The sequence below is a fragment of the Anomalospiza imberbis genome, chromosome 2 (assembly GCF_031753505.1).
Source record: "Anomalospiza imberbis isolate Cuckoo-Finch-1a 21T00152 chromosome 2, ASM3175350v1, whole genome shotgun sequence".
NCBI lineage: Eukaryota > Metazoa > Chordata > Aves > Passeriformes > Viduidae > Anomalospiza > Anomalospiza imberbis.
Window position 1 is genome coordinate 107,360,150 of NC_089682.1, and position 25,589 is coordinate 107,385,738.

At 41.6% G+C, this 25,589-nt stretch overlaps 1 protein-coding gene across 6 annotated transcripts in view; it reads left to right on the top strand.

Annotated features, from left to right (window-relative positions):
• Window positions 1-25,589, top strand: part of FARP1 (FERM, ARH/RhoGEF and pleckstrin domain protein 1) — a 200,840-nt gene continuing 175,251 nt past the window's right edge. Inside the window, exon 1 of one of the 6 annotated variants that reach the window (XM_068182500.1) lies at window positions 1-285. The gene's annotated coding sequence lies outside the window, so the exon portion shown is untranslated. Of the gene's footprint in view, window positions 286-1,088; window positions 1,337-25,589 lie in introns of those variants that run through there. The other 5 variants (XM_068182498.1, XM_068182494.1, XM_068182499.1 and 2 more) reach the window with 5 other exon arrangements.

Genomic DNA, 25,589 nt, shown 5'->3' on the forward strand with positions numbered 1-25,589 from the left:
CCGCGGGCGGCAGCAAGACCGGCTCCTCCGCCGCCGCCTGCCTCCCTTCTCCTCCGCGCCGGCCCGGTGGGCTCCCCCCGCTGCCAAGCCGGACATGGCGACCCTGCTCCTGCGAGCCCCTCGCTGTCCTCCTCTCCCTGCCGCCGCCGCTCCTGCCGCCGTCTTCTCCTCCTCCCCACGGAGCTTTTAATGGCTCGGACCTCCGGCGGCCAAGCGCGACTGCCCCTGCACCAGCCGCAGCGAGGAGAGCCGGCGGGAGCCCACGCCGCCCCAGCCCCGCGCACGGTAAGGGCGGCACGGCAAACAATGGGGCCGGGAGGGAGCGGCGGCGGGTGGCGCCCGCCCCGCCGGGCACCGCGGCCGGGGCTGCGGGGCGAGCGGCGGGACCCGCCCGCGGGGCGGCCGGCAGCCGGCGGCCCCAGCGCCGCCCCCGGCACCGCCGCCCCCTCCTCGGGCGGTGACAGCCCGGCGCACACCCCGCTCGGCCCCGCGTAATCCCATTACCGCGGGTAATCCGCGGGCAGGCTCCGCACAGAGCGGCGCCCGGACCGCTAGCCCTTCCCCGCGTCCCCGGGCTACCGCGGCCGGGCGCAGTCCGGGCGGTGGCGAGGGCGGCAGCGCAGCTCCATGCCTTTTGTTTCGCCCCGAGCTGGGACCCGGCCCCGTTCCCGGCGGCGGGGCGGGAGCCCTGGAGGGACGTGAGGTGCCGGGCGGAGTTGTAGGGCGGCCCGGGGAAGGGTTTAGCGCAGCCGGCAGCCGGCGGGGAGGTGCCGCTCCGGGGGGCGTGCGAGGGCAGCGCCTCCCTCCCGTCTCGGTTCGGGGCGGCCCGGCGGGGACGGGACGGGACGGGCTCCTGCTCGCCTCTGGTCAGGGCCACCACCTCGGGTTTCCTGAGTGGCTGCAGCGGCTGCAGCCGCCCGGTTCTCCCTCCCTGCCTCCCATGCAGGGGTGCGTAGAGATGCCTCCAGCCTGGTGCCCTTGGCACCTCTGCCATCACCTTGCCTGTGTCCAAGCTGGCGAGTTCGCCGGTTTCAAACCGAACGTTGTCTTCTTTTCGTTATGATCAGCCCCAGACAGCCGGGAACCGCTGGGCAAAGTTTAGCGTAAACTGCAGTTTATTTCCAGAGCGGGAGCTCATGTGCCGTAGGCCTACTTAGCTTTTGTGATACGGCTGCTTTCTCTCTTTTTAAAGCACGCGTAAACTCCGTGGAGTTGATTTAAAGTTGGCGGATTTGCTTGATTGCCGGCATGAAATTACTGCCTAGCCTATCTTTTTCGGTCACAGCCTTCTTACTTGGGTTACCTTCAAAGCGATCTGTCCCTCGAGAGTGGAAAGGTGATTGCTCTAAAAGAACAGCATCGATCAGCTGTTCTGTTATTCATATCTCTGAGATACCTTGACTCCTGCTCCACACTGCCTGCAATTCACAGCAAGCAGTTGATGTTGGAATCAAGCCAAGAAAAATAAAATTCTGGAGGAGGTCAGTTAAGAAAAGCCCCAAAAGTTCTCTTTGCATTAAGGTACCTCTTTTCTCTACTTTTGGATGCTTATGCGAGAATTGTGATATCTAGGTAATTGGTGGATCTGAGCCTTTTAGAAATGCTCCTGCTTCCCAGGAAAGTCCAAAATCCTCTTAGCTGTGCCTCACGTGTCCGACCTGCCGGGGTCTCGAAGCTCCGGGCTGGCTGACAGGACAGGACAGGACAGGACAGGAGCTGTGTGTGCAGAGCTCGCTGCGTTGCTCATGCTTACCCTGCCGTGCACATGGAGGACCGGGCTCTTGGTGAGGCCAAATGAGAGCTGCTCATTTTTCCCCTTTTGCCCTGGCCTTTTCCAGTGTCAGAAGTGTCGGTGCTCAGCAAAGGGTAACAACTCTTGTGGCTCAGGAGTCCCGCCAGATGTTTGTGCTTTCCAATTCAGAGCTTCATTCTCTTAGATACGGTTTTGCTCCAGGATTTGGCAGACTCTCCTTTCCTTTGCAAATAACAAAGATGAGGGGTTATATGTAACATATTGAATTACGATGGCTATTTTTGAAAGCTTAGACGTGGCTGTATTGGTCCAAACATGGTGCAAATTCTTTTATCCCCATGGAATTAATTTCAAATGTAGAACTGCGGATCCCTGTGGAAGGGGTAGTTGGCAGTAGAGACAGTTTGTCATCATGGGAAGGGCTAGAAAGTTGTATTTCTCAGCTTGGGTTTTTTTGCACTATCTTGTGCAGTCAATTAGATTACTGTTTTTCTGCACTCTGTTTTTTGAAAAAACCAAACACGCTAGAAAAGTGGGCAAAATATTCAGCAAACAGCAATGTAGAACTGCAAAAAGTCAAAAGTTGGTATGAGATTGAATATGTAATATCCAAGCTTGACTTTTATTTAATGGCTGGACTTCAAATTGGATTTTTCCCTTTTTTTTTTTCCCAGGTTGACAGAGTTCATTAGTCATTTTTTAATCAATACCTTTAAACATGCTACTTGTTACCAAACTTTTTGAAATGAAATTGTGGAAGATAAATGACCTAAGGGGAAACACCACTTAAATGTGATGATTTGAAACAGGAAAAAGAAAGACTTGCCCTTTGAGATGTATTTCTGCATTAAAATTCAGATAGAGAATTCTGAATGTATAGAGTTGCTCAGTAAATTTTCCCTGCTGATTTTTAGATTAATTAAACTTAATAAAAAAATCCAAACTTCCACTTAAAAAAATCATGTATGAGGATAATTAGCAGCTCTTCTAAAAAGAAAATATATAAAAAAATGTTGACATTGATGAATACAAGGCTGCCAGTTCTGGCAGCTTTTTAGATAATGTATGCTTCGTGATGGAGCTATGCAAAAGAAATGCTTCTCTGGTTTGAAATATCCTTACATTAAGTCTTTACTTGCTCTTGGGCATGCTTTTCTTAAAGAGACTGACTGCTGTGGAGACTCCCAAACTGTGATGTGTTAGGGCATGAAGTCAGGGAAGGTGGTCCACAGGAGCGTATCGTTTTCACAGTGTTTGCAGGGACAAGTTGGTTGTAGGGCAGAGAAATCCCAGGGCTAAAGAATCAAGTGCTCATGGCCACCGGAGCAGGTCCCCTCAGGTTTTACAAGGTGAAAGAGAACAATGTTGGCTGTTCCGTGCTTGTTAGTGATTGTCCTTCCCTCTTTCCCGAGCCTGGAATTTGAAGTGCAGGGCAGTGCTCTGTCCTTGGCCTCCCCTCTGCTCCATTTGGGGAAAAGCAGATCAGCATCTTGCTGACTGCAGCGGGGATCTGGATCCAGAACTTCCAGAGGTTTGACTCAACTCATCTTTTTAAGCTTACATTCATATTTAGGAAGCATTTTTTGTAACTGTAGGATTGGGTTACAAGCCCTGATTATATACATAAACGAAGCTCTCAGTGGATGTTTTCAGCAGTTAAACCTCTGTGTTTTTAATCTTGGTTAGATTCTAGTGCTGAATCAATGTATTAGCCTTGTACTTTTTGTGCTGCACTGTTAGCATTAGGGACTAAGCTTACTGGGTTTGGTTTCTGGTTTGATTTTATGCCCCTGTTTTTTCATGGTTCTTGTCTGTGCCAGTGCCCTTATTTTATACTGGCTTTTTTAGAAAAGCATGATTAAAATGCTGTTTATTGAATTTGAGTTCACCAACTAGTTCTGCTTTTTCTGTTTCTTCTTTTAGAAATTGGCATGTTTATCTTAAAAGGCCCTTTCCAGACTCAATTTCTTGACTTTGAAAGGTTACAGTTTGTGTATTCTCTTTCTTTATATTTTTCCTTTTTTGTGTACTTTTTTGACTGGCTGAGTAGCTGCTGAAGTTTCTAATTTACAGATGGACCACTGAACTCGGGCAAGTAAAGGAACGGCTTGTTTTTCTGGTTGTAAAGGCACAGAAGACTAATTACAGAGGTATAAAAGGTCATCAAGCTCAAGTCAGCTTTGAATTTGTGCAAAATGTCAGTAAATTTGGCCTGTAGAAATGTAGGCAAATTAGACAGTTAGGTCAGTCTTTGTGGGTTGTGGGCGCTATCTTGTTTGTCATCAATTGCAGCATGATGAGCTTTCTGACCTTGTCTGTATTGAAGTAGACTTGATTAAATATTATGAGAAAGGAAAATATGATATGCCTTTTGGGGGATTTGAGAAGCAGGGATGGTCCTTTGCAACTACATTTCTTTTTCCTTTATTCTGGAAATATAAATGGAGGAAATTGTTCCTCATGCTTGGTTGTCAAAAAGGACTTAAAGAAAAAAAAGAATGGTGTCTCTGTTAGCTGGTACTCAAATAAAATGAAGCTTTGTTGGTGAAGTTCAGGAAGGTGTCAAAGTTCTGTTTTCTGTTGATCTCGTGTGGGAACTGATTTTTGTAGTGTGCCCTTCAGTGCTACGCAGTGAAGTCTTTACAGCAAAATCTGGTTTTGTGTCACTGTAGAATATGGAGAAAAAAATTTTCCAAGCCATGAAATCTAGGTACTGAGGTTTTCAGGAGATGATTTTTGTACAATACCAGTTTGTTACTAGGCATAAGGAAAACTGGGGAGCTTGGGTAATATTTTGGTGTAAGGCAGGGATGGTGTTTGCAGACAGCATTTTCTTTCCCAGGTTATAAATTGGGTGTAGTGGTAAAAGCTCCCTGGAAAGTGGGAGGCTGTGTCTCTGAGACGCTGCTTCCCTTACTGGTGATGCCTTGCCTATGCTCTGCTCTGGTGCTTACCATTAAAATCAGGTTTTTGGTGTCAGCACTGGAGGTTGCTGACCCATGGCACAAGATTTATCAAATGAGTAGCAATGTTAACAATTACTTCAATCCCCATTTCCTTCCAAATATGCTGTCCTAGGATGGGGAGAAATTAATGGTTTGGACCTTACAGGGTAACTGAATTTGCCATAATGGAAGTGTTTTAAAAAGCTGTTACACTCCCATTCGACATGTGCTCCTGCAGTCTTGTAAGGCTCTCTAAATTGCTGTTTCAAGTTCTCTCCCTCCTTAGGGGTAACAGAAGTGAAAAGTTGTGCAACCAAAGGGGGTGTTCCCCCTCCTCCCCTAGGTATGGGTCTCTCCAGAGCATCTATTTGTATAACACCAGGTACTGAGGTGTATCATACACAAAATATTACAGAAATTCAGCAGCAGGAGATGTGTCACATGGCCAGTTTTATCTAGGGAAAAGCTGTGACTTTCTGAGCAGAGATACCAGTATCAAGCCATCCTTGTTTGAAACAACTGTGCTCGAGCTCAGGCTGTGCTCTGAGTACAGAGGGGAATATAGCATCGCTGCCTCAGGAACAAGCTGCTCAGGCACCTGGGTTGTCTTGCACAAAACATTGCTGGGGAAGAACACACATTTTTGTCAGTCAGAAGATGACTCACTGGTAAACTGGAAACGCTAGCAGTAACAGGAGGGAGTTGGATATTGTTGGATGCTTCCTTTTCTGATCTGAGGCTACTGCTTCTGCTGGCCACCACTGGCCTTTCTGCATCGTTCATGCCTGATTATTGCAGGCCCAGTAGTTTGATTGCTGGTCACTAAAAATACTGGTGACTCCTTGATCAAGAGCCTTTATTTTCAGTCATCTGCACCACAGACATGGGTCGAGAAGACATCTGTCAGTGTATTCTGACAGCACGAAGGGTCTATCTGCTCAGTAACCTGAGTGTGTTTATTGGCTCTTTCTGCACCACACTGGGCATTTTTCTGATGGTTACATTCTTTCAAATAACTTATTTCTGTGCCTGGATTAAGAACCTGAGCTGCAGATGTTATGCGTTCACTCCTTCAATCTCTGAGTGTTATTTTTGGATGTGTCCCAGCCTCTGTCTCTCCACTGAACAATTCTAAAGGTGTTCCACGGGGACCTTTGCTAGCCTAGCAATGGAGCACCGGCAGGCTGCTCATTAGTCTTTCATGTCTCTCCTTATCAGTTTTACTGAGAAACTCCCTATCGCTTTGGTTGCACATGTTAGAATAATTAGGCTTCCTGTTCAGCAGGTTTGTGTGGCATTGATTTTGGCCTGAAAGTTCAAGGGAGGGGAAGGATACCATTAAATTATATGAAATAGCGAGTATGTCTTCCATAGTAGCCTTTTTTCATTACGAGTTGGGTTTAAAATGTAGTATTGCACAAAGAGAGGCAGAAATCCCAAGCAGAGTTTAATGCTACTTAAAAAGGAGGTGGTGTCCCTTCCATTAGTAAATCAGTGAACATAAATCTTAAATTTCTAAGAGTAAAGGATGTTGTGATGATTTCACTGCTCAGTTGGATGAGGGCTTCACATAATTCAGAGGCTCTGGGATCACAGCAGGTATCAGACAGACTTTGAGCATTTCCCTGGCCACCCTGGTTTTCCTGTGATTATAGAGAGGATGGGATGTTGTTTGGGGATTAAGTATTTTTTTTTCTGTCCATCTCTCTTATATTTCCAATTATTCTGGAGTTTGCTGTTGCTTGTGGCTCACCATCAAAGTTAACTTAATTTGGTTTGGTTTTATTTTGTTAATTCTCTACAGTCTTATGATTGCAGTAACAGTGATTACAACTGGGAAGTCTCTGGCCAGCTATTGCTCTGTATAATAGCAGTGTCTTTTTCAGATTAAGGAAAAGTAGGATTTGTTTAGTTTGTCCTGCCTGAGGTTATTTTCTCAAATATTCAGGCTAAAAAGTAAGGTAAAGCTCTTGTAAAAGTAAGAATCTACAGAAATTATGCTGGTTTTTTTGTTTCCCCTTGGGAGTTTCCTATTTTCCAGGAAATTGTTAGTGTTCAGGCTCTTAAAAATACAGAAAATATTAAAGGGAGAAATGGAAAGGGAGTATTCAGTTGCTGTACCTTTTAGAAAATGAAGAGTATATATAATTTTACAAACTCAATAGTTCCAGTGCATTTTAGAAGTTAAACTTTGTGTGAATCTCTGAGATTAGCCTCCTTGGCAAATATGCATTCTTTTTCAATTTGAAGACCTCAGCTCCTATCTTATAATGGTGGGAAATCCTCTTGAAAATCTGTTTTACACTGTGTTTGTAAGACCTAAAGCCATTGTGTTTGCCTTTAACACATTAAACATTCAGTCGTGCTTTTTAAACAGAGGCATCAGTTGGTGCATGTGGGAAGATAACTGTATGGTTATGCCATTGTTGCCAGTGTTATTCATTAGCCATTTAGGCTGAATTGATTGGTGTAATGTGGAAAATGACATTGTTTAATGTTTTGGTGCAGAGTGCCATTTTACCCTCCTGTGTCCTTTGAAATATTGATCGTAATTTTCAGTACTATGAAAGAAAATACTAGAAACCATTAAAAAAAAAAACATAAAGTGAGCAAAAAGGAAAGTGTATCTACAATGTGTGGTCAATGAATGTTAAACTTGAAGCTAGCAGAAAATACCCTCAAAATGTCTCAATAGCAAATAAATAAATGACAAAGCAGATGGTGTGATAGTAATGCAGTGGAGAGAAGGGCAAGTGGCTTTACCATTTGAATGTAAAAAATGTTTTAAAAGGCATTCTAATTAAGTGCTGCCCACAGCTCTACTTTTAATAGTAATATTTGAATACTGTGAGATAGGTCACAAACGGCACAATTCCAAGGGTATAGGATCCATTTGCCTAAAACATGTGAGTTGGAAGTGAACCTCTAAGAGAAGCATTTCTAAACAGACCTGTGAGAGAGGAGAAGCTTTTGGTGGTAACTTTATGGGGCGGGCTTTTCCATCTCAATATGTTTTTTCATACTGTTTGCAATTAAGGCTTGAACGGTGGAGCCGCGCCTGTATTTGTGTGTTCTCTGTCTGTACCTCAATAAACTGATAGGCAGCTTCAGCCATGCTAGGCAAACAGTGAAGCTTAATTAAAAAGTGAGTGGTGGGTAGAGGAGAGACTCAGATCACCGCAGCTGTTGCTGGAGGTCACCTGTGCTGCCTGCCAGCTGTCCCTGTGGCACGTGTGTGGCTGGGTGGCCACACAGGAGCTGCCCGGAGCTAATGCAGCCTCCTGCCATCTAATTAGCAAATTAGTAAATAGGACAGTGTCAGGAGAGGGGTCTGGCAGGATAGGGGGTGTGTGGTGGAGCCAGCCACGCTGGCTTTTCACCCCACGGAGGCTGAGGGAAGAGCATCCGTCGCTTGTGTGGAAACCAGTGGTTATTGGCTCTGTCGGTCACCAGGCGTGAGCACTTTTACATGGTGGCTCTCGGGCAGGAAATAAATGTGGCACTAATGAAGCCTGTTCAGAAAGTGAAATCTTCATCAAAAACCCTGCCCATATTGACACCAAGCACAGTTTCCCACAGTTATCTGGGAATGCTTCCTGGAGCTGTGGTGTGACTTTATCTAATGAAGTACCAAAGTGATGATGCAGGAGCCGGATATCTGCGTGATTTTTAACTGCAGCTGTCCAGCTTTTTAAATGCAAATCAAAGACTATTTCACGTTCTGAACCAAAAAATTATCTGCTGGGCAATGCCCTGGACTCAAGCATTTGTCCCTTAATTTTGTGTGCAGCGTGTGCACTCTGAGGCACCAGAGGAATCACTGGAGCAGTTTCTAGTTGTAATAATGCTTCAAGGATCATTTGAAGCAATGGACAAGCAAAAAACACTTGATGGTAGAGCTCTGCTTGAGAAAACCCAACACAGGGAAGCTATTCCTGTCTTCCTGAATGAAGAGAATGTACACGATGGAGGTGAGCTAGGGACTAATAGCAGCATGCTGCAAGTGTATGACTGAAAAATTAGATCATCGCTGTGATGGAGTAGGGTGTGTGTATATTTTTCTACATCTGATGAGAAGAGGGAGCTCAGAAGAATTTTCATTTTCTGGAACCAGGATATGTAACCTTTTCATTTTCTCTGCTTCAAAAAAACCCTAACAACCCAAGAGTTCATATATTCAAGACAATTCAGGCATATATCTGAAAGCATTAAAACTGATGACAATATGGTTCTTAATTGGGTATTTGCTAGGGTTGCTTTAGTGGAATTTCTTTGGGCAGTACATAAAACTATTAAATTTTCTTTCAAAGTTCTTTTCCTCAAAAGTGAGAATAATGTTTGAACATATATGCATTATGATATTATTTGAAATATTTAAAGCAGAAAATAGGTGATATAACAAGAACAGCCAATACACAGAGGAAGAATAACCTATGAAAAGCTGGAGTAGTTAGCTGTAGAGATGGTGAGCTGTTTGAGCATGTACCACAATAGATGGATATAACAGAACTACATTTTTTCTCTTCCTCTGCCATGTAAAGGAAAAAAAAACCAGAGAGCTAGATATGCCTCTTCATCTTTGTATTTGAATTTTCTGCATGATCAGTGTGATATGATGATATTTATAGTTGCGGGGTGAGATAATATCTGTCTGTCAAGAAAGCTCAAATAATTTTAATTCTGGTGTAATTCAATAGAAAAAATCTGAGGAAGGGTCTGTATTGTACTTTTCTGCCTGGTTTTGTCAAAACAAAATGCCTCCTCTAACCTGAACAAAGTTCATTCCACTTAAAAGCACACCAGGATTGGAACTGATGCTTGAATGTACGCCATGAAGGGAAAATGGTAGCTGTACATCTAAAAAATGTCTGCAGAAAAATGTAAAATGTGTCTAGAAGTTTTAAAGCCTTGTATCTGTGGCAGTTTTTGGGCTAACCTCAGAGAAGAAAGAATTTCTGAAAAAAGGTGCTCTGAGAATCATTCCAGCTTGGCAAGGAAAATGTGATTTGGACACATGGAAGAGAAAATTAATCAGAATAATAGCTCTAGCTCTTACAAGGAGATTGAGTGTATTAATGAAATTAATATCTGAAAATTAATTATGAAATCAACCTTTTTTAAAAAATATATATATTTAATATATATATATGTATATGTGTGTGTGTGTGTATGTATGTATCTCAGCACCTAAGAGGATGTTTTAAAATCAGCAGGTTACTCCAGGATTGTTCTGCAAGGAGTTTCCAGGAGTGGAGTTGTAATATCTGCTTTTGTTTTCTCATGGAATATTTGTATCACAGTAAGCAAACCCACTGCACTAGTGTGCAAATGTGTCCTTTTGCAGTCTGGTGTCAGTTTGGTTCAATTCAGAAGAGTCTGAAATGCCTGAGAGCTGGATTGCATTGAACCAGCTGGGTAGAAGTTTCCTAAAGTCTTTTGGCAGTGTGTAACTTGTGAAATAAAATATACTGCAGCAATTTCTGGTTTGTATGTATGTATGTTAACCAGTGAGTGAGTTTACTGTAAGCATTAACTTGCTTGTTTATAGAAAAACCCTGGAATAGCCTGGTTTTTTTTTTTTCACTAAGCTTCCAGATTAAATTTAATTGCAATTTTGTCATGAGGACAAGCTAGTCTGGTTGCTTTTGAATGTGTTTAAAGAAAGTTTCATAACTCCTTCTTTGGTATTCCCCCAGTAAGGCCTGATCCTTTTTTTGTACAACGTTTAAAGCTTGAGGGAACAATAAAGACTCAAATCAATTGGAAGTAATTGCAACTAGATCATCAGCATAGTTTTGTTTAATTTACAGTGTTTATTTAGTGCTCTCCTGTTGAGGAAGTTTAATCAAATTGCTCATGCTCTAGAAGACTATGGGGAGCAATAGCAACAGCCCAGGTGCTTGTTTTCAGGGCTGTATCATATATATATATATATATATATATATATATATATATATATATATATAAGCATATATATATACATATATATATATTCGTGTTTGAGAAACAAAGATTTTTAGTATCTGGTGCAGTGGCTGGGGTGTTTCCTCTGTAGCTGATCATGGAGACACAGGGGTCCCACTTGGCTGTGTGCTTTCCCAGTGGTGCCAGTCTTGTATTCCATAGATGCTCTTCCAACACCAAGAGGGAGAAGCTCTGCTTTTATTTTAAAGTCGCACAACAATGTAGGTGAAAAGAGTACTTTAGATACAGTGAATAAGACTGTGTTAGTAGCATGTCTCTGCTGTTTTGGAATAGACTTTGGAATAGCCTCTAGAAGCTCTTGGTTCTGTGTTTATTGTTTGTATTTCTTGTTTAATTGTGCTGTGTGCTCATCTGCCCTCCTTGAGGGCTGCAGTGTGCCTGGTGCAATATTTCACTGTGCAGGGCTAGAATCCTTAACCCTCACGTTTGAGAGTGTCTCTGCTATGGGACAGCTTCAGACTGTTTTCTTCAGGGAATAACATGTGATAGGGACAGTTGGAAAGCAAAAGTCTTGACCTTTGAACGCATGGAATGTCATTGGGGATTATCCTTACCCAGTATGCAATGAGTTCGTGTTAGAGGCAAGAACAGTAACCCATTTCTTTGTGCCAGTTTCTTTTGTCCACCCTTTAGTTCCCCTTCTTCCCTCTTCATGAAATTCCCATACGCACAGACTCTTAACATTTAGCAGGATTTGTGGGGTTTTTTTTTCAGATTCATTAATAAGGCTGAATTTCTTTCATGGTAAAAGAAAAAAACCTGATGAAAACTGAGGTTCTGGGATTCTATTTCTGTATGTCATGTGTGCTGCTGTTGGCATACCTGGGAAGAACAATTCCTCCCGTGTTAGTTTTAATAACATTTTATTTTAAAAAACCCAACCAAAACAAACCGTACAGTTGCCATTGTAAGGCTGATTAGGGAAATGTGTTTGATGACTAGAAATTAATGAATCTATTCACTACTTTACTTTTCTGCTATAAATAGAGGGAGAGGAGTTTGCCATTGGAATAATTCCATTAATGAAAGTTGGATGTTACTGATGCTACTTTTTTCAAGGTGTTAAGGATTATTTGGTTTTCTCCAAATCTGCCTGTATTGATTATTTGTTCAGTATTAACTTGTTTTCCTGCTTGAATCCTATTCATGGTTTTATCTCTCAACTCCTTTATTTTAATGCAGTTACTGTGACAGCATTCCATCATGTTTATCCTTAATATCTGTAGTATTCATCATTTCCATTGAGAAGGTAAATGTAGTGGAAGGACACACTGTGTATGTTTTTTAAGTTTCAGTAAGCTTACAGCCACAGCTTCTTCTGACATAAAGTCCTGGAACTTGTAAGCAGTTTGTTTATATTTTCAACAAAAGTATAAGTATGTAAGTTTTGATTAATACTCTTCTTCCATTAGTCCTACAGCTTTCTTAACAGTAAGGAAGGAATGCACATCCTTGGAGGCTCATCTGGCATTTTGATGGTCCAATAAAACCATAGTCTTTTTGGCATGAAGCCTTTAAGTGTAACAGATCTTGTATGTGATTGGTATGATTTAGACTGCAAATGGCAAGCCCAGATTTGGACAGTTACCTTAATGGATGTTTTAAAGGCTTTTTTTGCTCCCCTGTGGCTGAATACAGTCAGTTAAAAATGTTCTTTGTGATCATCACAAGATACAAATTTAATGTTTTTTAAAAACTCTGTTCTTTGTTGTGTAAGTTCTACATACACTTTGTTCTGTAAGTGTGATAAAAATGCACTGCTTTTGAGACAGTTACCAACTGTTAAAAGAAGATGACTATTAATGATCTGATTTATTTAGATATTTATTTTATTCAGTAGTTTTTTCCATAAAGATAAATTATCTTTTTTTCCCCCTATGGATTTACAACTCAATATCTTTTTCTGTCATTTAACATGAGACACCTTGATCAGTAAACACTTACCTTTTACTCTGTAATGGACAGTCCCTTACATTCTGAATGGTAATTGCCCTTGGTATTACCTGCTTAATTTTTTCAGTGATTTGTAGGATGAGCTTTGTGATGATTCCATTGCCTGCAGAGCTGTACTTTCAGTGATTGACTAAAGGACAAGTTTTAGGTAACTACAGGCTGGAGTCAGTGCTAGTAAGGATCTTGGCAATGGGCTTTTTTGTATCCATAATCTAGTTCAAGGGTGCTCCCTATAAGGACTCAAGTTTTTGTTCAGGCATCTTTCAGATGTCTGAAATACCATGACTTCCATTAAAAGGAAAAGAAAAGTCTACTTCATAGTTTGTGATCTTACTGTTGGGAATCTTTCCTGCTGGTAAACTGGTCTGTTTCAAACTCCTCTAGTTTCTTCCTAAATCTTTAATCTTCCCACTCAACTTTCAGACCACATCCCTTACATGCTCCCACACTGCATTATTCTGCAGATAGTTTGCTCTCTTGCTGCTCAGCTGTGTCAGTCTCCTCTGTTCCCTGGGAAGCTTTTTCTCTGCCCTGGGTTGTCTGTTTCTAGAGCAGGGAACCTTTGGGACAGAGCACTTCAGGAGGACTCACAGTGAAGGGGATTTTCTTCCTGGCAGCTGGCTCTCCAGAAAGATCATGAATAACCTACTTACTGGACCACTGGCATTAGATCTGTCAGTCTCTCTTCTGAATTTTAATAATTTTTATCTCACTGCTGTCTTCCATGATACAGGAAATATTAAATACATTTGCTTTCTTGAAGTGTAATTACTCATTATTTTTATGCCGAGCTGAAGCAGTTTGTGATTAATAACATCAAGGTTCCCTTTTGTGACCATATGCTTAGTCATTTTATCTGTGTTAGTAAGGCATGATGACCTATTTTGGTTAGTATGTCTGGCTTTTGAGCTGCAGGATGATAGCAGAAGCATATCTTGGAATTTCTTGGGTATGCTAGAGACAAAATAGGGGAGTAAAATACCAGAAATGTTAGTGGAGCCTGGATTCTGTTCTGTTAGATGTTAGAGGCCTGTGAGACTATGAACGCTTTAAAGGGTCACCCTTGTTTTTAAAAACTCTCTTTAATAAGGAGTTCATTTATGTACTTCAGATCATCTTAGGACCCTTGATGCAAGCCTGACTTTACTACAGGAATTCAGTAAGGTGTCACTGTGCCTTGTATGCATTAACAGAGGTTCTCTGCTTCCTGGCAGTACTGAGTTACTGAGACAGCCACTAATTTTTTGATGAATGCAACGTTGAAGGCTCCTTACTGAATGAATCCATTAAGAGAGCTGCCTAAAGGGTATCTTATTTTTGCAGAACATGCAAAAAGTCAGGGTCACTTTGCAAGCTGAGGGCTGTGGTAACATACTATTTATTTCCCTTAAAGCAATATTGCATTTGGCTGCTTTGCTGGTTCTACATGCTTAGAATTTACTAACTGGGGGGGGGGGGGGGGGGAAGACTTTAAAAGAATTGAATACTTATATGCATACTTTTTTTTTCCATCACATTGTCTTCCATTAAAACAAAATCTTTTTTTTCCCCTTAACTTAGAAGACCTGATGGCTTCATAGGTAGTTGGTTTTTATCCATTCCCCCATCTTATGCACTTCAGAGAGACGAGAACAGAGCCATAAGCCTCCTAAATTGTACACATTGTATTCCCTAACTGCTAACTAGTCCTAGTAATTGCAAGACTCACACTTCATTGTAAGAAGGATGAAAATGTCAAGTTCATGACTGTGTGCCTGCTTTGTTTAGAAGCAACCTTAGTGCTTTTTTCTTGAAGTTTCATTGACAACTGACTTGGTGAACAAAGAAGTGTAATTCACTTAGAGGCTGAACTTTGTGAAACAGGAAAAACATGGGCTTGGTAAATGGGGATGAAACCCAGGATCCATCAGAGCAAGCCCAGGAGATAATGTGGGTGATGAAACTGCAGAGTTTGGCCTCGAACACAGTTGAGAACTGAAGGACAGGAGCAGTTTTCCTGCTGTCCATGGGATGCTCTTGCTGGCCTTGCTACATTCCATATGCTGAGAATAGTGTGGTTTTCCTAAGCAGGCCAGAGGTGATCCAGGGAAATCTTTCTGTGAGAAGGGGAGAATTAGGGCTTGTGAGACACGAGCACATAGTGTTCATGTAGCATTTTTCTTTACATTTTGATTTCTTGCCTATATCCATCATCCCTTACTGCAAAAATGAAGTGTGTTGGTAGTTTTTCAGTACTGTTGTACAGCTGTTGAGCAGAAGGAGTTCTAGCTCTGTAATCTCTTAGCAGCAAGTAGAGCTTATCAAAATTATTGCAAGGCTAGAAAACAGTCTGATTTGTATTTAGTGTCTATTTTAGTATAGTGAGGTCTTCAGGTCCATATTGGTGCGAACCTTTTATTCTACATGTGAGCTGCTGTGTGCAGTTTTGCTGCTTGCACACCTTCCAGGGGTTGCTCACAGCTCCCCTGAAGAGTCAGCCTGATGCAGTTGGAACCGCAATCACTGTTTCCTCTTTGGTACCATTCCATAAGTACTTTGAAAGTTGCCTTTGTACAGACTTCTCTTGATTTTCCAGAAACATTACATTTTCCAGGCAGAAATATTCCAGGTGGTGCTTCTTGGAGGAAGAACTTCTATGCCTCTCATTAGTTAAATGGGCTCTCTTTCAACACCTGCTACTTCTGTTTTATTCCTAGATAATCATCTCCACGTTCCAGCATTCTTACAGGCTATTTTTGCAGAGTTGGCAGAAAATTAGGATTATGTACATCAAAGCTTGAAGCACAAGAAGAATTTCAGGTATCTAACTGAAGACATCACATGAATTAGGTATCTCACAAGCTTAGTATCTTTTAGATAATTAAGGAACTTCTTTATATTTCAGTATATCTGAATATTAGTGAATTGAAAAATTAATTATGATCCTGAAATCTTAATCTCTCTGTGTAATCAATCATTCTGTTTTAAATAGCAGTCTTGTTTGTGGTGAAGTTTTGTGGTTTAGTTTTTTTTATTTCCTCTGATGCATTTGTAGAGTTGACTTTTAAGGCATCTTAGTGATTTAAGTTTAATTCCTTCCAAGTGCTGTAGTAAAATTGACATTTTGTTGTAAAGAAACAAGGTCTCTGGTAATTTCTAAGACAAAAGGTTTAGGAGCAGTTCATGTAAACAAGATGATACAACACTGAAAAAAGTGCATAAATGTTGTTTAACCTACTGGTTGTGGAAAAAGAGATATTGAAGTAAAGGCAAACACATCATTAAATTGCAAATGAATCTTTGAGATTTATCAGCTGATGGAAATGGAAACAGCATTTCTACAGGAAAATGGCAACAGTAGTTTTAATGTAAGTTTCGTTCCTACCTAATGTGTTTGGTTTTCCGTAATGACTTAAGTCCTCTGTTTACCTTTCTTTCGTTTGAACCAAAAAAATTTATCTAAAAATACTTAAAAATATAATCCTGTGCTGTCTTTAGGGTTTGTTTGGGTTTCTTTTGTTTTGTTTTATGGCAGGTCTTTTTTTTTGTGTGTGTGGGAGATGTTTTGGGTTTAGTTTTTTTTTCTTGTTATTTTGTGTTGTTGTTGTTTTGTGTTTGGTTTTTTGTGGGGTTTTTTTTTTGGTTTGTTTGTTTGTTTTTTTTTTTTTTTTTTGACTTGGCCAAATTTCTTGTCTTGCCAGTAAAGTATGCATTAAGTCGTGTAGAGGAGTAGAAAGGAACACTGCCAAGGTGCAGACTACAACTAAGGTTATCTTTCTTAAATGATATGAAGGGCACTTACATAAAAAGCTTGGCTTTTGTGGAATTTTTTTGGTTTGATTTGGTGGAGTGGTTTTGTTTGTTTGGGTTTGGAGTTTTTTTGTTATTACATGTGTTGTGCTGCAGAAAAATAACCAGTTCTTGCCAAGCAAAGCTCATGATGCTACTGCTACTAGTCCTGGTCTAGAAAGTTCAGCATCTTAGGAGATGTGTGATTCCAGGGTGCTTGTCTCTGAGAGATTGTCACCTCACTTTCCCCTGCAGGCTGCTTCGTGCATGGCTGCTTGTGTATTCAGAAGAGACTTGTCCCCTCCACATGGGAACTTGAATTTCCTGTGATTTCACTTGTTGGGGGGAAAATGAAATAAACTACAAGCAGATTCTCTTCCTAACCACAATTCCTGGAAACTCTATGCTGTTGTGGGCATGTTTATTTTCTGCTTTTCTTTCTTGGTGTGATAATCGCCATTAAGGAATGGAGCAGACAGTTTATTTAAAGAGCTGTTATAGCAAAATGTCATTTACATAAGCAACAGTAGATGCCTTCATGCTTCTGCACTCTCTCTTCCTTTGCAGAGACTCGGAAGATTTTTTTATGAGTCTAATCAAAGGATACCATGTAATGTTAGAGATACTTCAGAAAGGCAAGACTGAAAATTCAAACATTCTCATATATGCTTAGAGAGGGGCTCTGCTTGAGCTTTCCTTTTCAGAGTGATCAGAGCTCAGTCCAGTGCTCAGATGCCACTTTTGTTTGTAGTCAAAGGCTTTTTTGCCTTCAGTTCTTAGTGAAGTTGAAGGATAAAGAAATGTTCTTGGTGGTGTAATGGGCCTTTGCAGTGTTCCTTCGTGCCCTTCTTTTCCCTTCAGTCAACTGCTTCCCTTGTGGTTACATCCAGGCCTTATATTTACCTTATTGAGACCTTTTTGGTTTTTGTTTGGATATTACTTAATACTAGTTTCAATTTTTTGTAGTGTTTGCTTGAAAAATACAAGGATCATAAGCTGCTGAAATTGGAAATATTAAAGAAAATTCAGGTGGTGAAAAAACCCAAGATGGATGAGTATATCTTAAGAATAGCATCAAAGGATTGTAATACATAGGAAATTGTAAAGGCTGATTTCTGGTTGTGTGTTGTACAGGAAGAGAAGAGTTAATGCTGAAAGCAAAAGAACATGGGACAAGATAATGAAGGCCTGAGAGGGAAAAGCTGGCATCTTCCATTTCTAACATAGTTTTCAAATGTCTTCTATTTGGAGCAAACAGTTGACCATTCTAATGAGGTCTGGTTTTTCCTGAAGTTGTTATGCTTGCCATAAAAGTCCCAGGTGGTGGTGCATGACTGAATAAACATGTTTTTGGGTGTGTATAGGAAAGTATGGGTCACTCATTTTAATGGCCTGTTTCTGTCCTGTTTGACTGGTTGCCTAAAAGTGGCTCCAGAATAAAATTTACCTGCTCCTAAATGATCTGGAGTAATATATTCTGATCTGTATCTAGCACTGGTAACTTACAGAGTAATACCAGGGAAACATTCATTCATGGAGACATGCCTCATTTTGTTTATTTGAAAACAAAGCGACGCTGCTTTTATTTAGAAATAGTCTCAGAATTAGTGGTACTTCAGAGTTATGCAAAGAGAAATGAGGTACCAAGAGCTAGACTAGAGCTGCAGCCCAAACACTTTTATGGTTTTGCATGATCTCTAGATAAGGAAGAGTGTAGTGGGAACACAGTGTCACCAGAAGAAGTGGGGAAGCAGTAGTGTGATGTTGATGCTCTGGATGGAGCTGCACATTGGTGAGTGGCACTGTTTTGAAATCACAGTGGAGAAGTAGGGGTGAGTCACTGAATCAGTCATTTTAGTGCTAGTATTGAAATTTTTGGGATAATCACTGAGTGGAGACAAGTAAGCCCAAGATCATGATAAAATAAGCACTAACAGATTTACTGTCATCTGACAAGTGGTGCTGATATCTCAGTGAAGAGTTGGCCTCTTTGCACAGTAGCATAAGGCATGTTGGTGGCTGGGCTTTGTTGCTTGACAAGCAGCTCAGATGTGTCCCATATCGTGCCTGAGTTATTGTTGGTGTTCTCTTCGGTGCGGGAGGGGAAATGTGGGCAGCCGTTCTGTTGCAGGCCTGTCATGGGAGCCAGTAGGAACCAGCTGTGGCTTTATGTGGTTCACGTTATCAGGCTGTACAGCTGAGAGTCTGGGCAGTGGATGAAGGGGATCTCCAGTCCCCCTGGCTTCAAGTGGTTTGTGCAGAACAGGAGAGCCACCACACACTGCAGAACTTATGGGGCAGCTGAAGTGGCAACCCAATACAGCGTCAGAACAGATTGGTTGATTTCATGGAGTTTGAAATTTTTTTAAAGTTCTGTATGTCTGCATGCAGAACATGAAAGAGGCAGAGCAAGACGCAGAGCAAGAATGCACAAAGCAGGAGAGAGCTTGTTGATTAGCCTGCTATCTGAAAAGACATTTCAAGTTGGGAATTTCTGCATGACTAATTCCTCCTTCCCAAGGGAAGGATTTTCTCTGGGTTTCAGCTCAATCAGTTTTTCCCAAGAGAAATAACATATATACGGTCTAAATATTTTCTAGTTACTTGAGCTAAAAATGGGTGGTGATACTGAAAAATGCAAATTCACTTCTCTCTGGAAGCTCACTTTCTGAAAGGGAACCAAAATTTATATACTTTTTTAAAGGCACTTAAAGCATGTTTTTATCAACAGGTGAGAAATGCAACAGAGTAGCTACTCTGCATGAATTATAATTGTATTTTTAATGTGGTGGTAAGGCTGTGCAAGTGGGTAAATATCTCATTGTATGAGTGGGTGCATAAATCTGTTAGTGCTTCATAAATCTCATCAAGAGGTCATTTTCTTGACATCTCCCAGATTCATTGCTTGCCTGACAGCCATTTTAGGGAGGAGAGCTACAGGCATGGCTGGGGATGTGAAGGCAGAACAACCTTTAATGCTGTTTTGTAGTGCCTTCAGTTTCTAAATCCCTGCAGAAACAGAGTGGCCTCTTTCTTCTTCCTCCTTTATCTTCCTCATCCCCTTCTGCTACTGACTTCTGGAAAGTGTGCAACTTCTCAAATTACTTTCAAATTCACCAGCACAGGACCGTAATTGAGCTCAGCCACCTGAAATGGGGGACAGAGGCTCTTCTTGTATAACTCGCCTCTAATGAGGTTTTCAGGCCACAAAACAGAAGTAGGTAAATCTGATTGTTCGATGTAGGCAAAATTACAGACTTTCTACACCTAACCCAGTCCAGAAACATGTAGATGTGTTCATGTAAGAGGAACGTGTTAAAACAAGTGCAGCTCTCCAGTAGGAAGCAAACTTTTGTCTGACTTGTGGCTTCAGCAGGTGCTGCTTGTGCATGTTCCTTCTCAGAAGATGGGGTTTGCCAGCAATGAAATTATTTATCCTCAATATTTCCGGGCAGAGTTCTGGCTTAGCCCAGCATTCCACCTCTAATAATAGTCAGTAGTAATACTTATGGGGAAAAGTGTTAGTAAAATGGTGACCCCTCCCAGCTTTTGGCAGGCTGTAGTTCAAGGACTTTGAGCAAGAAAGTCATGTCTGCTCCTTTGCTTAACAATCCTTGACAGACTTTCTTTTGTGAATACTTCTAACTGTGTATTAATGTATTTTAAATTCTTGCCTTCATAACATCCTGTGTCAATGCCATTAACTGTGGTATGGAAAAAGTCCCTCCTTTTCCTCTTGTTTTTAAACCAGCTGCCTGATAAACTTCATGTTATACTGCTTAATTCATTTAATCCAAGACATGATTTCCTATTTGCTTTCTCCATAATACCATTAATGATTTTATGACTGTCATTTTATCTATCTTTCCTCCTAATCTAAATGCACTTGTTTGCTTAGTTCTCCTTAGGTTGAAGTTGTTTCAGACCTCCCATTGTTGTCACTCTTTGAATCTTTTCTTGATCAGCAGAATGCTTCTCTGAGAATTGTTTGGTGCAGCATCTGTAGGTGCAGAGCTACTGTGGTGTTCCTGCCAGGTATCCCTGAGCTGCTCACTCCTGCTGTTCCCTTTTGCTTTCTCAGCCAGCACTGAACTCTTCATCTGTGAGTGTGTAGTTCCTGACTTTAATTGAATGGTGGTGACTCCAGGGTTCCCATTCATATTGGCTGTGACTTTGTGGTGTGTGTGAATAAATACCTGGCAAATCTGTCTGCAGCTCAGTGTAGTGAGTTGGCTTTATAATTTTGCAGCTTGCTCTGTTTTTCACATAAATAATGACTATACTGAGTAGCACAAATACAAAACCAGAGCTCTTGTGAAAACTGGCTGTATATTCCTGTGCTGTTTTTTTTTAATCTAACCAATTGTTAATTCACATGAGGACCTTTCATTTTTTCCAATGACAATTCAATTTCTTTAAAGGCCTGTGGTGAGAGACATTGTCAAAGGTTTGTTAGAGATCCAGGCATGTTATACATATCATACATACCACACTTCCCTATATATGTCATGGCAAGTTTGCAAGAGAAGTTGTGCCATGATGACATTCCTCTGTCATGTTTACTTGCATACCTGCTAATCTGTTCTACAATTTCTATCAACTTTCTCAGTGTAGAAGTGAGCCTGTAGCTACCAGCCTGTCGTTCCCTTGAGTCCTTTTATTGAAATTGGCAGCACATCCTCAGTTTTTTATATCTTGTATTTTGAGTTTTTCTTAGAGGGAAGCTGGGCAGCATGGTTAATAGTTTTGTGGTGGTATGTTGAAGTGCCTTTAAAATTTCTGGGTAAATAATATATAAATCTGGTGACCATTCTGTTGGTCCTAAAGTCTGCTCTAATGTTGCTGTGGTTTTGACAGTCTTGTGCCTGAACCATCTTCCTGCTCCCATACACACCTTGCATTTTCCTGAGTTTTGGGAGGGTGGTGGCCAGTTTGTCTCCATTGTCCCTTGGCCCTGCTCAGTAGGTGAGCAGACTTTCCTTCTGTGCCCTGACTGCTTCTCATGTGTGAAGCAGGAGCTGAAAAGGAGGAAGTTGCTGGAAAGCAGCAATATACAGCCATGGGGGAGCACCTCTTTCTGCCTCAGTCCTAGTTTATATTGGCTTGAGCAGGTCCCAAAGCCATGACAATAATAATATATCAATAGATATGAATTGGCATTTATTGCATTAATTATTTGCATGGAAAGTGTAGTTGGATGTAGTTGTTTACAATTCTTACCACTCAGAAGAAATCTCCATTTTAATTAAAAAACATACACGAATGGGTTTTTTTCAAAATTTTGGATTGATAATGGATTTATTTAGTATACCAATGTAAACTACTTTGTTTTGGATTGTATTAATAACAGGATTTAAATACAACTCTTCAAATATTTAAGACATGAATAGAATTTCAGATCAGTATTAAGGGGAAGATGTTTGTTGTTCCAAAGAGTTAATGTGTGTTTTGCTTTTGAAGCAGTTCACAATTGAATGTTTCATATAAATTCCTGCCATTTGATCTTCAGTATTTGTAACAAAGATCCTCAGTCATGTGCAAGCTCTATTTTTGATGATGATCAGACTTAGCCTGCCATGCCTCTAATGGCTTTTTGGCTGTTTTACTGCTTTTTACTTCCTGTAAAGAAAGAGGTAATTTATTGTTCCAGTTTTAGAATACTTGAAGTGAGACAGCAGTGCTCTTCTCTTTCTCTTTTACTGACTTCATTTCCCCCTTTCTTCTGTCTTTATGTACATGGTGATTTTTTGTTGTTCTTCAGTTTGTGTGTGTGTCCCCATGGTTTTCCTTAATTGCTTTTTGCTCTGACTGCAGGATCCTGGCTTCTGTGTGTGTGAGGTTTGTGCAGCCGTTTTTATCAAGAGTCTGCCTTTTTCAGTGGCTCCTGAATCAACTTCCCTCCCTTGAATCAATTGAGGTAATGTGGCGTGGTGTTGCTTAGCAATGCTGGAAGCTGATACCGCCTGGGTGATGTGTGTGCTGTATCGGCACTGAGCAGAAGAGACTACCTGTCCTCTGTGGTCTGTGCAGAGAAGAAATCTTGCATTTTCTGATGTTTTCAGCATGCTTACCTTTATGTGTTTGGGTGGGGGTTTTTTTCCTTTATGTTGATGAGTGACAGTTTTAAAGACGTAGAAATGTTCCTCCCCCACTTCCTCCTGATACATGCAGAAAACTTCGTAGCATGTAGAATCAAAATATAATTGGGATGTCAGTCTTTAACGAACTGGGTATTTAATTAACTGTCTTGAGATAGGTATGTTTTCTGTCTTCCTCCCCCACGTACCAAGCAAAGCTGTTATGAAGGCAGAGCTGAGCTTTGTAGGATGTTTCAGTCCTCCAGAGCGGCATAGATTGGCAGCCAATCTGGTGTGCATGGCAGCGGATTAAAAACCAGGATTAATTTAATACCACCAACCCCATAAGAATATAAAATGAGCTATTTTGGCAGCAGATGTAAAGGTGTTAATGGAAATTATTAGCTCTGAAATATTTATTTAAAATTGTTGAAATCTCTAAATTTTCAGCTGTGGGTAGATTTTTTTTACTCTCGTTTAAATGGGAAAAGACTGAAGTGTTGTCTCTTCCAGTTTTCTTGTTTTGTTGCTTTTTTACAAAACTGAGGGAGTATACATTTTAAAAAAAATTAAACTATCTGCTTGTTTTCTTTTTGTTAATTCTTTTCAATAAGAAGCACTAGAAAAATGACATATATTGGAATCAAATATCTTTGAGGCACACTTTTACCAGGTGGTTGCTCTCGTTTTCACACAACACTGAATAGCATGGGCGATAACCCCGTGTTTAAGTTGTAGAGTAGGATAGCTGTGAAGGTGTTATTTTCCTCTTTCAAACCAATCAGAATACAAACCAAAGTTTTTACTTGCAGTCCTGGGTAGAAGACAGAAGGGGGTGTACTCCATCAGCCTGGTAGGAGTGTGGACCCTGGCATCTTTCCTTTCTTTGATGGCAGTTATAACAAGTATATCTGAATATACTCATACCCTCAGCAGGGATAAATCTTGGTCAGACTCCATTTCTTTGTTTGTTTCATGAAATAATGTTTGTACTTCAGTAAGCACAAGCCCACCATTCTTTTGCAAAAACTCTGTCTTGGAGCTGGAAGGCTTACAAACTCCTTACAAAGTTCTTACAAATTCCCTGTACAGTTAGGCAAAGTGATTGGGTAAGCAATTGCAGCCCTCAGGTGCTCAGTACCTGCTGTCTCAGTGCTGCTGCCAGATCACCTGTTCCTTTGAGCCTTAGCTCCAGCACTGGACTGCTGATGGGGTGGAAGAAAGGTAATGGTGGGATGGGGACAGGGACCTCCACAGCTGGATCATGGGAGCCCAGCCTGAAGAATGAATCAGGGTACTGAGGGTGCGCTTGATGATGTCAAAATACACCCAGAAGTCAAAGATGGTGGAGGTGGAGAGGTGCAGTCTGAGAGGTGCAGTGTGGTGGAGGCTCATCCCACCTCAGCGCTGTTTTTTGGGGTATAAAGGATTGCTTATGAGACGTGGGATTGTTCAATGGGTTGGTCTCTCTGATCAGCTGCTCCTGCCTCTCTTAACCAGTGCTTTTCATAACCAACAAATGCATTTCCAGTAGCCTGATATTTTATTCATTTCTGGTTTAGACCATTTAATCCATAGTAGGTACTCATTTATCCTTGTCTGTAAGGAAACAAAACATCGAGCTGGCAAGGGGATTTTATAGCAGGTTCATTGCCATGGTTTCAGACAGCCTTACATAGCCTAAAAATAGATTCAGGAAAGAATATTCTCTTGCCTTCCCTGCCTCCCCCAGCTCTAACTAATTGGAATTTCCTTTTTTTTTTGGTTGTATATTTTTGTTGTTTACTGACTGACAGGTCAGGTAGATTTGTTTGATGTTTTGTTTTAAAGAGGAAAGTTCATCATAGTATCTAATACACTGGGGAGTGACTTCCCTGGTAGCGTGCCAAGGCTATAACCTCCTGCTCCTGTCTCCTACACTTCAGTAGTGCCACTCTGGCAGACTGCAGCTCATTACAAACCAGTGTAATAGTCCGAGATGTGTGAGGGACCATCCTGGGCATACCTTGGATAATTATAACCTTGACATTGCTTTGTGCTGAGCAGGGGAAATGCAGAGTGCATGATGATGTGCCTTTAGCAGCCTGCACTGCTGCCTGAACAGCATCCTCTTCCAGAGGCCAGCTGGCAGCTTTACTGTGTCTTCTGCAACCCCACAGCTAGGATGTTGCACACAGGTTGAGGATCATGGATGAAACTAGCAGGACAAGTTTTAAAATACTGCTTTGTGTACAGCAATGCCTGGGCAGCAGCTGCAAGGAGCTTGGGGAGGCAAACTGGGTGACCTCTCCTTCCCCTTCTTGGTGTCCTTGCTGAGACAGTACCAGAGCTACACAGCCTTGGCTGGCATGCCTAGAGCAGGGCATGGCTTCACTACCTCCAGATCGCAGTGTCATTTGTCTTTGAATGTCAGAAAATGGAGGTGGAACACAGCTTGGCAATTAATATGGTCTCCTCTGATGTGTACTGGCTAATCTATGTTTAGCTTCGGGCTGGGCAGTTGAATTTCCCCCCCCCCCCCCGCCACCGCCCCCACACACCCTGGTCTTCAGCAGAGGTGTTGACTGCTTCTGTTAGCAGGAGTCCTAGATGCCTTCAGATCTCTCTCCTCAGACAGGAAGGGCATGGGTTGGAATCACACTGATGCCTTGGATTTCCTGCATTGCTTCCTGTTGAACTGCTGGGCCAGAAGCTAATGGTGGGGGGGCATACTGTACGCAGTGTTCCACTCCTGAGGCTCGCAGCGTGCCTATTTATGTTGGAAAGCAAGTAAATAACCCCACAGCAGCCTTATCAACTCATGTCTTTTAGTGTCAGGTTTTGGAGCAAAAGGAAAGTGTTCTGGGTTGAGTTGCAAAGGGGAAAAACCCCATGTGCTCTCTAAGTGGGTTGTTTGGTGAACAAAGTGTTGGTTCTGCTGATCCATTTCTCATCACCATTTTTCTTTGACTACCCAAGAGAAACTGCAGTAAGTTTATTTGTTTGTATGTGTTGCTGCTGGTACAGGGCGTTTTCTTTCTTCCTGCTGCTGCTTTTATGGTCAGGGTGCCCTGACCTTCCTCAGTAGGGACTGAATGGAGAAGGACTGATGTGATGTCAGGTTGCAAA